Raw genomic sequence first — 9,037 nt, forward strand, 5'->3', positions numbered from 1 at the left:
AAATTTGGGCAGTAAAAAAGTGAGTAACTAGGTAAAATATATGGGGTCTTCTGGGACAGACCCTTCCACTTATTCTCTGCAGCGGTTCTTCTCTGAAGTATCTAGATAATAGTATCTGATGCACATTTCCTGAGTTGTCTTACAGATGCTAACCTCATCAACAAATGAAAGAAATTAACTTCTTGATGACCATGTGCAGTAGCCCCCAGACCTATCTGCTCCTAAGGATCGATAATGTTAACCCCTGTGACACCACCCTGTTACTTCATCATCAACTAACCAGAGAACTGTGCATGACTTGATCACATACCCTCAGACGCCCCTCCCTTGCCTTGTCTTTTTTTTTTATTTTTTTAAGTCTTTATTGAATTTGTTACAGTATTACTTCTGTTTTATGTTTTGTGTTTTTGGCTGTGAGGTATATGGAATCTTAGCTCCCTGACCAGAGATCCAACCTGTACCTCTTGCATTGGAAGGCAGTGCCTTAACCACTGGACCACCAGGGAAGCCCCTCAACTTGTCTTTAGAAAATGCTTTGCTAGGACTTCCCTGGTGATATAGTGGATCAGAGTCTGCCTGCCAGTGCAGGGAACACAGGTCAGATACCTAGTCTTGGAAGGTCCCAAATGCTGTGGAGCAACTAAGTCTTCATGCCACAACTACTGAAGACAGAGCACCTGGAGCCCGTGCTCCACAAGAGAAGACATCACAATGAGGAGGCCATGCACCGCAGCAAAGAGTAGCCCCTGCTTGCCGCAACTAGAGAAAGCCCTCACAAAGCAATGAAGACTCAACACAACCAAAAAACAGATAGTTCTTTTAAAAATCTATATATTTCCACATGAAAGGTTACAACTTAAAAACTGCCCAGTGTTCACCAGTTTCGGAAATCTGACCTTTGCTGATGCTGCAATAAAATGTTGCAATTGGAAAAAAAAATCTATATTAAAAAAAGAAATATTTTAAAAAATACTTTCCTAAAACTCGTCGTTGAGTCCAGACTTTTTGAGTGCCAGCTGTCCCAGATTCCTTGTCTGACGCCTTACAGTAAGTGCTGCACTCTCAGTCACCACAGCCTGATGTCAGTAGATTCGCTTTACTGTGTGAGGGCTAGCAGACCCAACTTTGGTTCAGTAACAGGGCTGTTTATTTCAGCATTTGCTTTACCTACATGAGAAACATAAACCCCTCTTGTTTATATCTACACAATCAGGTTTCTGTCACATGCAGCCAAATGCAAATCTAAATAATATGTGGGTTCTAAGAATCTCTGTGTAAAGAAATCTATCTTTCTTAAACTTATTTGTACCCAAGCATTTTTAAACTATTTATTTTTTACTTCATTTGATATAAAATTCCACAAAACAATGTTCCATTGGATATCTGTTTGGGTAATGAAGTTTTATTTCCTGTTATAAAAAACTTGTATAATTGCCAGTCTGTTTTGCTGGCTAAAGTACTGAATTAATGAGATCAAGGCATGAAAACTGGTCTTCATATGAACATCTTGATTTCACCTTATAAGATAAGCTATCTTAGAAAAGACATTATGGATTTACCCATGAGTCCATTGATCCTAAAAATATCTATTTGCCACCCAATCAACACAAGCTCTCTGCCAAATTCTGGGGATACAAAGATAATTTAATCATGTGTGCAAGTCTCAGTTATCTTAAATGGATACAAAGATAATTTAATCATGTGTGCAAGTCTCAGTTATCTTAAACTAAGTGTGACAAAACAATTCATTATATGTAATATATCTAACATTCCATTATGACAATTTAAGGACAATTCCAAACATTCAGGACAGTCATAATTTTCCTGAATCAAGAATATTGACCTCCACACCATCAGGCTCTTAGGAAAAACTGGGTTCCTTAACAAGAAAGAGAGCTAAGTTAACCAGCTAGCATTGGCATCTCAACTTTGACTTTCTTTCATTATCCTTGTACACACAGTGACATATGTCAAAGAACACAGATATCAATTCTTTGTGAAAACTGTACATTAACAGTCAACACTGCTGATAGAATGAACAGATCTGATGTGGAAAGAAGAGGGGAAATATTTAATTATAACTAAAGGGAAAGAGGCTTCAGGTTAAGAAGACAGACATCTTCAACAGGATGAAAGGCATCAGCATGTTTGCAGACAGCAGGGGAGTTTTCAGTGGAAATGCAGAAGATGAATGTGTTGAAAAGAAGAGTTAGTTGATGGAGCAAAGTCTCAAAAGAGAAAGGAGGAGTTGGAATAAAGTACATCATATTAAACTGAGCAGAAATAAAGCCTTATCCTCCGATTCAAAAGGAGGGGAATAATATGCAGGTGGATGTAGAAGGGATTGATATGAATTGACTTGTGTCACAAAAATATATGTAGAAGTCCTTACCCCACTACTTAAGAGTGTGACCTTATTTAGAAATAGAACCAATGCAGATGTAATCAGCTAACAAGAGATCACACTGGAGTAGAATAGACCCCTAATCCAGTAGAGATGAAGTCCTATAAAAACTGCGACATTTAGAGACAGACACTCAGAGAAGGAAGACAACGTTAAGACACATGAGGAATGATAACCATATGACAATCAAAACAAAAACTTGAGTGACCCATCTACAAGTCACGGAATACCAAGGATTGCTGCAAACTCCCAGAAGCTAGGAAGGGGCAAAGAAGAATGCTCTTCTACAGATTTCACAGGGAACATAGTCCTGCTTCTGTTCTGATTTCACACTTCTAGTTTCCAGGACTGAGATAATAAATTTTTGTTGTCATAAGCCACTAAGTTTCTGGTACTTTGTTATGGCAGCCTTAAAAACCTAATGGAGGGATGTTGTGGAAAACCACCCTGGTAGCCTTATCTTATAGATGAAGAGGGGGTTCAGGAAGTAGCAGGATGGTTTAGAAGGGAGTGTTGAGCTGTAGTGAAGTTCAAAACTAATCCCCTAAGGGAATGGAAATGGTAGCCAAGCATGAAGATGGAAGATATAAAAATGAGTAATGAGAACCTGACTGAAGTCAGTGACTATGAATTTACAACAACAGTAATATGATAAAAATCCTAGACACAAATAGGAATTTAGTACATGATAAAGGTGGTATTTCAAGTTAATGGATAAATGACAAATCCAATACAATACACCTGACAATTTGTAGGAAATAAATAAGGTTAAATATCTATGGACAGAATAATCTGTCCCCTTAAATCTATTGTTTATAATAATGGCAAAAGTTTTAAAACCTAAATATTAAATAATTGTAAATAGCATATGATGTTTGGTTGCTAACACATTTTACATAGTGAGAATATATCATTTTTAAATTTAAAACAATGTCAATATATATTATTTTTGACTATTATTATAGTCTTCTTGTGAAATATATATATATATATGTAGAGAGAGAGAGAGAGAAACCAAATGATGAAATTCTATCAAAAAATCAATGGTCGTTTGAAGTAAGTCAGAAAGAGAAAAATTGTATATTACTGCATATATGTGGAATCTATAAAAATGGTACTGATTAACCTATTGGCAGGGCAGAATAGAGACACAGATGTAGAGGACATGTGGACACAGAGGGGGTTGGAAAGGAAAGGGTGGGACAAACTGGGAGATTAGGATTGGCATATATACACTGCAACAGGTGTATAAAACAGGTAGCTAGTGGGAAACTACTCTACAGCACAGGGAGCTCTGCTCAGTGCTCTGTGGTGACCTGGAGGGGTGGCAGGGGGAAGGTTCCAGAGGGGATATATGTATACAAATAGCTGGTTCACTTTGTTATTCAGCAGAAACTAATACAACATTGCAAAGCAACTGTACTCCAATTAAAAAAAAAAAGAAGGAAAGAAAGAAATACAAGTGGAACCCCTTCCCCAAAATGATAGAACTAGAATACAATATATACAATAAGTCAGCATCCTGCTTTAAGTGTTAAAGAGCCATGGTCAAGAGCATTTCTGGAGGAGGGGAAAAAAAACCAAAACAAAAAACTGCCCACCAGCTGGGATCAGGAGTGGGTTACAGGATTCCTGGGAAGATGATGTCCAAAACCAGTGCCATGATCTTTGTGGGACTAACTATTAATACAAAGATTCCATGTGGATGGGCCTGAGTTGGAGGGGACAGTGCAATGTTCTGCTGAGATGCCATCTTGGAGACAAGTGGGATTATAAACAATCCCAGAAACACTTGGATTCTTACAGGTTTATTAGGGATACAGGGATACAAGGGTTTACTTGAGCGTTTGTCTGTGGCAGCCACTCCTTAATCATTTATAAATTTGTTTAGAAAACAAAGTGCTATAATTATTGTGACTCCAGAATTTCAGTCTTATACAGAACTGTGTACCTATTTGTATTCATGAGACCTCATAGCTTCCTTAAAAAATGGTGGCTTCCACTTCCTCTGCATAACATGGAATCCTTGAGAAAGGAATGTGGGGTTCCCAGATGGCACTAGTAGTAAAGAACCCGCCTGCCAACACAGGAGAGGTAAGAGACGCAGGTTCAGTCCCTGGCTTGGGAAGATCCCCTGGAGAAGGGCATGGCAATCCACTCCAGTATTCTTGCCTGGAGAATCCCATGGCCAGTGGAGCCTGGTGGGCTACAGTCCATAGGGTCGCAAAGAGTCAGACACGACTGAGCAACTTAGCATGCATGCAGAAGGAATGTATAAATGTATGTATGTCTCTATATATGTACACCTATGCATACATTTTCAAGGGCAATATCTATTGTATTAGAATTTTTTTTAATCTTTACATCTATGCTATTTGCACATTCCCAGATTTAATGAAAACAGGAGTTCTGCTGAAAATAAAATGGTCTGAAAAAGAAGAAGCAGGTCAGCTTAGGAACAATTAGGCTCAAAAAAAGTTTGAGTACTATCTTCCTGGTGGGCTTAGTTGTGTAATATAATCCAGAAAAAGCACAAGTTTGTAGAATGTTCTCCAAGATGAGGTTCTGAGATGTTTTATTTTAGTGCTTTCATTTTCTATAATGAAATGAGATAATAAATCTCTATTTGTGTCTGAATATCCCAAAATAGCTTGTAAGAATAGAAAAATCTGACAGTTGCTGAGGAAAAAGGAAAAAAAAAAAGTGAAAATAGCTGAATCTGTCCAATCTTGTACTTATCCATTCAGGCTAAAAATGGTGTTATTATTGAAAAGAAGTTAAGAAATTTTCTTCAGGAAAAAAAAAGAAAACTTTTGTGGATAAAAAATGTCATTTGTTGCTCTCTAAATGCAAATGTGCAAAATTAATTTAATTCTTTTATTGTAACTAAGTAAAAAAATAATAGAGAATTGTCTTTCTTTCATTCTGCAAACAGATAGAAGTCCCAGCCTGGGCATTCACTGACAGAGATGGCCTCCAGCAGGAATAAGAGGTAGTCTTTGCCCTCAAAAAATCTTATAATCTTCATGAATTAAAATCATGATGAAGGGCACAAATAGGCAATTCACAAAGAGGAGAAAAGCTAATTGTCTAGAAACATACATAAAATATTCATCTTCAATGGTAACCAAGCAATGCAACTTTGAAATAGCAAAATGATATTGTTTTTCATCAACAACTTAGAAAAGAATGTCTAAGAATAATACATGACTGACACATAAAATTAGGACCTCGAATTAATTATTGTTGATGTTGCTTAGTCTCTAAGTTGTGTCTGACTCTTATGTGACCCCATGGAGCCCCTCTATCCATGGGACATTCCAGACAAAAATACTAGAGTGCGTTGCCATTTTCTTTAATCCGGAGATTAAACCTATATCTCTTGCATTGGCAGGTGGAGTCTTTACCACTGAGTCATCAAGGAAGCCAATTAATTACTGTTGAACATAAATTAGAAAATCTTTCTGGAATATAATCTCACAGCATGTATCAAAAGAATTAAAATTATTCACATAGTATGGTACAAATCCACATCCAAGAATTTCAACTGAGAAAATAAATGATTGACGTTCTCATAAATGGAGCAATGAGAATGTTCATCACACAGTTTTTAGTAGTTTTAATAGCTCAAAATAAATTTTAACAACCAATGTACCATGAAATGGAAGATTTGTCAAAAATATGGCACATTTTTATAAAACGATGTTGCTAGTAAGACTTAAACAATAAAATAATACTGAATAATATCAAGAATTTTATGATATAATTAGTGAAAGATAAAATTTAAAAATTGGGTTCAGCAGGATGCCATTGTAAATAAGTCATGTGTATATATTGTAAAAAGCTATATACACAAATGGTAAATACAAGCAAAAGAGTTAGACTTGTTTTAATAGAAAAATAAGATTAGAGGGAATTTTCTTCTTTTTATTTCTTTCTATTACTTAGATTTTTAAATGCTGAGCATGTGGCATTTCTTCTATTAAAAATTAACTTTTAATTATTGCCAGGAGAAATATCAATAACCTCAGATATGCAGATGACACCACCCTTATGGCAGAAAGTGAAGAGGAACTAAAAAGCCTCTTGATGAAAGTGAAAGTGGAGAGTGAAAAAGTTGGCTAAAAGCTCAACATTCAGAAGACAAAGATCATGGCATCCGGTCCCACCTCTTCATGGGAAATAGATGGGGAAACAGTGGAAACAGTGTCAGACTTTATTTTTCTGGGCTCCAAAATCACTACAGATGGTGACTGCAGCCATGATTAAAAGACGCTTACTCCTTGGAAGGAAAGTTATGACCAACCTAGATAGCATATTCAAAAGCAGAGACATTACTTTGCCAACAAAGGTTTGTCTAGTCAAGGCTATGGTTTTTCCAGTGGTCATGTATGGAGGTGAGAGTTGGACTGTGAAGAAGGCTGAGCGCTGAAGTATTGATGCTTTTGAACTGTGGTGTTGGAGAAGACTCTTGACCCTTGGACTGCAAGGAGATCCAACCAGTCCACTCTGAAGGAGATCAGCCCTGGGATTTCTTTGGAAGGAATGATGCTAAAGCTGAAACTGCAGTACTTTGGCCACCTCATGCAAAGAGTTGACTCATTGGAAAAGACTCTGATGCTGGGAGGGATTGGGGGCAGAGGAGAAGGGGACGACAGAGAATGAGATGGCTGGATGGCATCACCGACTCAATGGACATGGGTTTGGGTGGACTCTGGGAGTTGGTGATGGACAGGGAGGCCTGGTGTGCTGCAGTTCATGGGGTCGCAAAGAGTCGGACACGACTGAGTGACTGATCTGATCTGATCTGATCTGAATGCTTAGACACAGTCCTTGCTTGCTTTCTCAGATTCCATTGACTGACTCCTTTCTCTCTCAGTTGACTACCTGCCTTCTTCAAATACCCCTCTACTCTTATACTGCGATGCAGCACCATGCATGGGAGTGTGGGATTTGGCTTCCTCAGAAGCTCCTGTGGAGCCAGATGAAAAATTAATTTCCCATAAGGTAGACTTTGCCCACTAAGAAACAGGAGATGAGAGAAAGTCAGACAGGTTAATTTTCCCTTCTCTCTCTCACTCATACATTACTGAGATGTGAATCTTCTTTGTAATCTAGTGAAGTCTCATGCACTGAGTACACATGTGAGCTGAGAAATATCAGTGTCCCAAGGGCATTGGTTCCAGGACCCCACCACAAATGGAGATGCCAGGGGCTTCCCCAGTGGCTCAGATGGTAAAACAAACAAACAAACAAACAAACCTGCCTTCAATGCAGGTGACCCCAATTCGATCCCTGGGTCTGGAAATCCCCTGGAGAAGGGAATGGCAACCAACTCCAGTATTCTTGCCTGGAGAAATCCATGGACAGACGTGCCTGGCAGGCTACAGTCCTGGGGTGGCAAAGAGTCAGACATGACTGAGCGACTACAATTTCTTTTCTTTCTTTCAAGTCCCTTACATAAAATGCTGTCATATTTGCATGTAACCTACACAGATTCTCCCTTACAATTTAAATTATCTGCAGATTATTTATATCTAGTATAATGTAAATATAACGCAAACAGCTGCAAATACAGTGTAAATACTATGCAAATAGTTGCTGGTGTGAGGTAAATTCAAGGTATTTTTGGAATTTTCTGGAGTTTTTAAAAATATTTTTGATTCAAGATGGGTTGACTATACAGATGTGAAAGCTTGGATACAAATGTAAAGCAAAGTAAAGTGAAAGTCACTCTCATGTCCAACTCTTTGCAACCCCATGAACTATACAGTCCAAGGAATTCTCTAGGCCTGAGTACTGGAGTGGGTAGCCATTCCCTTCCCCATGGGATCTTCTGAACCTAGAGATCGAACCCAAGTTTCCTGCGTTGCAGGCAGATTCTTTACCAGCTGAGCCACAAGGGAAGCCCTGGACAACTATAATAGATTTGCTTTTTCTCCTTTATTGCTTTAGGCTTGCACCACCCAGATAAAATGTCAATACCTTAAATTTTCCTCCAGATTCTCTAAGGCTAAAATTGGAAAAGGAGATCTGCACAAATATCCATATGGCAAATATGTTACAAATTCCAAGTGAGAGATACAAATTGAGTACTAGAGAGAATACAGAAAGAGGTCACTTTCCATAAGATTTTGGGGAAATTCTCTTTAGAAAGGTCACCTAAGTTGGACCTTACAGTCTGAATATGATTTTTGACAATGGAAATGTAAGGTTAATTCCACTGACCTGAAGGCTCATTAAAATTAGAAATTTGTATTCAGTGACATAAGAAAAGCAAAATGGCATCTCTTAACTACAAAGCAATATATAACTCTCATTAACTTTGCTTCCCCAATGGCTCAGCAGATAAAGAATCAACCTGCAATGTAGGAGACACAGGAGATGCAAGTTTGATCCCTGCGTCAGGAAGATACCCCAGAGAAACAAATGGCAACCCAATCCATTATTCTTGCCTGGAAAATCTCATGGACAAAAGAGCCTGCAGGGCTACAGTCCAAAACATCGCAAAGACTCGGACATTTCTGAGCAACTAACCACATGCACATGGCATCTAATAAGGCTCAAGTTTCTTTTGGTGCCTTTGAAGCATGGGCCTTTGTATGTGGTAAAGATGTTTGCAAGTAGACAGTT

At 38.2% G+C, this 9,037-nt stretch overlaps 1 pseudogene; it reads left to right on the plus strand.

Annotated features, from left to right (window-relative positions):
• The window catches only part of LOC105003381, a 43,625-nt pseudogene extending 36,196 nt beyond the window's left edge, over positions 1–7,429 (plus strand).
• The last annotated feature ends 1,608 nt before the right edge of the window (positions 7,430–9,037 follow it).

This window comes from Bison bison, unplaced genomic scaffold (assembly GCF_000754665.1).
Source record: "Bison bison bison isolate TAMUID 2011002044 unplaced genomic scaffold, Bison_UMD1.0 scf7180017864466, whole genome shotgun sequence".
In the NCBI taxonomy this organism is placed as follows: Eukaryota; Metazoa; Chordata; class Mammalia; order Artiodactyla; family Bovidae; genus Bison; species Bison bison.